Source organism: Echinops telfairi, unplaced genomic scaffold (genome assembly GCF_000313985.2).
Source record: "Echinops telfairi isolate 266 unplaced genomic scaffold, ASM31398v2 ScPeMD7_53;HRSCAF=182, whole genome shotgun sequence".
NCBI lineage: Eukaryota > Metazoa > Chordata > Mammalia > Afrosoricida > Tenrecidae > Echinops > Echinops telfairi.
Window position 1 is genome coordinate 18,772,722 of NW_022103951.1, and position 4,200 is coordinate 18,776,921.

Here is a 4,200-nt window from a genome sequence, read left to right on the forward strand (position 1 = left end):
ATTCTCTGTAGTTTTCTTTTGTTTTTCTTTGTCCATTTTAGGGAGCATCTCAGAGATGTTATGTCATTGGAGGTCACCCTCTTGAAATGGTGTTATATATTTTTCTGTATTTCAGTACACGAGACCCAGGATTGATGAGCCTATAGGAACAGCAAGTAGAGTAAGGCTTTTGGGTGGGGGCACAGTGGTGGTGTGTGTGTATGTGGGGGGTGTGTAAAAGTGAGACACGGTGAAGGGGTTCTGGAAGAAAAAGAATGTTTGGAATGATTTCGAGATGGACTAACACAGTGGCTGCAACAATGGACTCAATTGTAAATTCTGTTTGACGGGAGCGAACTATGGAATGATATATATATCATTCTTCCCATCAAACTTCCCTAGCGAACTCACCAACGTCTGCACAATCCCAAGAACTTGGATTCTAAAGGCAAGGAAACAACAACAACAACGAAGAAGATGTGATGATTGTGGTGATGGATGTGATTCAACTGTTGAATAGATGGTATGGAAATTATAGGCCAATCAAACGGTTAACAAAGAAAATGTGCTGATGAATTATATTAACTTAGATTTCTAAATTATTATGTTTTAGAACTATTCAGATAAGCTCCACCTATAGCTACCTGGGTAAACCTAAAAATCATGATATCAGGTGCATGTAGTATATGCACCAATGATTACATTTAGGTCTAGAATTGAAAGCACACAGCAGTATTACACATATTGGTTTTGAGTACATCTTTTTGTAGTTATGAAATCAAGAATGGGAACAATAAACATCAACTTTAGATTCAATGTTACCTTTGTGATACAAGGATAGGACTTAATAGTAAAGAGGGATCTTTCATTTTACCTCTAAATTTCTATTTCTTTTAAAAAATGAATCACAAATGGCAAAAAATGAATATGCATCAAACTTGGGTAATTGGGTGTCTTTTATTTTATTTTTTTGTCTATAGAGTTTCTATATGTGAATTCTTTTAGCATGTAAGGCCAGGTAAAACTCCTTTTATCATTTGAGGTGAGTCTCAATGGCCAGGCGATAATGTCTCCTCATTAGAAAGTAACCTTTAGTGGGAATGTATTTTCTGTTCAAATGTTTAGACGCCTCCTCTTTCCAACACCTAAAAGAGTGAAGATAAATAGCAACGTGTTATTCTTGGCTCTCTTTGAATAATGTGACCAGAGGTGGCCTGTGTTTTCTTCTCTATATTAATTTTTATAATGAATATACTCATTTTATCAGAAAGTTACTTATCTAATGGATAATTTGTGCCTGTCACATCAAGATAAACTGAGCAATCACTTGGTGTTCTGTGTTAGAGGCAATTACAACTCATAGCTCCTTCTGGGGCAAATCACCAGATTTTGTTTTCCTCCTGAGAAACAGCGGGGGGTGGGGGTGGAGCAGGGGTGGGGGGTGCGATTTGGAACTGCCAACTTTTGAAGGCCAGCAACTGACACAATACGTTCAAACCAATCTTGGGATTCTATGTGCTTGTGCTGCCCTCGTGTGGAAAAAGAGGAGAATGCGTCATGACTGGAGAAGCACCAAGATCGTATTCTGTTTTTAACATCTTGGCAATTAAACGTAATGATGCCATGGTGAAGCACTTGACTGGTAACCTAAGGGTGGGGGGTTCAAACCCATCCAGCAGTTCTGCTGGAGAAAGACCTGGCTATCTGTTTCCCTGGGCAAGTCTACTCGGCCCCCTGGGGTCACTAGGAGTTGAAATGCATTTGATGGTGCACAACAGAGACAATCTAGGGTCTTCATTTGGAATGGTCAGCATTTCACTGAAAACCAATAAATGCTACCATACTCCCTATTGGACATGAACTTCACGCAAAACGACCGGAGCAGCAGCAGCGGCTGTAACCTGCACTCTGGTCTGAACCAATATGTGTTTTGGGCTGTTTCTTCACCCTTTACCACAGAACTTTACTACCCTTCACAAAACTTATAATGTATTTCATTACATGAATGGTTGTAATCAAGAAGGAATACTTTGTTTTCCTGCCCCAGAAGTGTTCCTGCACTAAAATCACTTCCAACTGAAGTCAATAATCAGCTACAAAACGATGGTAGAAAAATGACTAGGTCAATCCTTAAAGTGCATGTGAATAGGAATCACGTGGGGAGCTTGTAGGGTTGGGTAAGCCCAGAGATTCCCATGTTGAATGCCAATGCTGGCAGTACTGCTTCTGGAGGCCCAGAGAACTTGGACTTCCCACTAACATTGGGCACAGCCTGACCGTGTGAACTTCAACTAATTAGAGCTCAGTACCTCCTATGCACATAATGTCCATGAACTTGGTGGTTTAGTCGCTCCTAAATAAGCATAAACTTGCTGTCTTTTACTAGCAATCTGTCTTTTAAAATACTGCATAGGCAGGGTATGACCGTCTTTGACTTCACAAAGGGGATGGAGGACAAACTAATGAACCCAAGTCTGATTCCTATGAGGTTGAGGTCGGACAGGCTTCCATCCGCCAATCTTTTCAGCCAATCCTGACACCAGCCATCCCTCCCGCAGCACTCTGCTTCTCATCTGGGTTTGATAAGCCATTGCAATCATCACACAGAATTCACAACCAATACTCACGATTACGGGGCTTATAGAGGAAGTTAACAGGTTACAATTCAGCATTAGAAGTGCTCAGGATACAGTCTTCCAGTCAGGACAGCCTCCTCTCAACTGTGCCCACAAACATAGGCCAATGTCTCTAAATGAATGTCTTTCTCTGTTCTTCAGCCTTGCAGTTATATGCCCCTTAGCAATGTTACAGAGTCTTTTTGGTGTTGCCAATAAATGACAAAAGGGCACACAACTGCAATAAGCCTTAGTCAGAAGACAATCAGCTCTAGCTCCAAGAGTCAGCAAACCTAGTTTTCCTACTGAAGAGCCTGGAGCCACGCTACTCCACAAGCAAGCTTCCTGCCCCAACAGCCCTCAGCTTTACTCACTCAGTGGGCTGAAAAGCCCATTACGTTTGTGCTCTGGATCTTTGTTGTACTGGTGCTGCTCTGCTGCCGCTTCTCTGGTGTCCCAGCTTTCTGTTCCTGGATCAAAGAGGTTCAGTGTGCAGGGAACAGAGTCCCAAGGATGTACTCCACTCCTGGCTCTTCATTCATGATGAGTGGGAGATCCCCATTCCAGGAGGAAGACAAACTGACCAAACTTCCTTGATGAAATTCTAAGCTTTAACAGCCACAACTAGTACCGTTAACGATCACACCTGAATCATAGAAACCTATTATCAGTACCTTCCTCCACCTTTTCTTACCGAGACCCATGAGGGGAAAGTCACATGGTGGAAGTTACAAGACTATGGAGTCACAAAACTGCCATCGAGTCGATTCTGACTCAGAGCGACCCTGTAGGACAGGGCGAAACGGACCCTTGGGGGTTCCAAGACTTTAAATCATTACAGGAGCACACAGCCTCATCCAAATCTCCCACTGAGTGCCTCGTGGGTTTGAATCCCTGACCTTGAGGTTAGCAGCTCAATGCATAACCCACTATGCTGCAGATTAAGTCATTCACAGCAACACAGAACCTTTAGGTACAATTACATAGCTTGCTGCCATTTAGTTCAGTCTGGGTTATGGGAACCCCATGTATTACAGAGTAGAACGGTGCTCCATAGTGTTTTGGTGGATGGAATCTCTACAGAAGCAGATCCCCAGGCGTTCTTTTGTGGTGTGCCAGGAGATTACAATCAACAAACTTTAGGTTAGTCATCAAGGCCAAAGATGCTGCTGCTGTTGTTGATCAGTACCATTGAATTGGTTCCAACACATAGCGACCCCATACACAATGGAATAAAACCCTGCCCAGTCCTGCCCCACCCTCACAATAGTTCCTATGCTTGAGCTCAGGGTCTCCGCCGCTGTGTTCATCCATCTTGTTGAGGGATTTCCTATTTTTCCCAGCCCCTCCATGTTACTGAACATGATGTCCTTCTCCAGGGCCTGGTCTCTCCTGACGACATATTCAAAGAATGTGAGATGAAGACTTGCCATCCTGGCCTCTAAGGAGTATTCTGGCTGTCCTTGTTTCGAGACAGATTTGTTGGTTCTTTCCGCAGTCCAGGGAACTTTCAATATTCTTCTCCAGCACCATTATTTAGATGCATCGATTCTTCTTGGGTCTTCCTTATTCAATGCCCAACTCTCACATGCATATGAAGCAATTT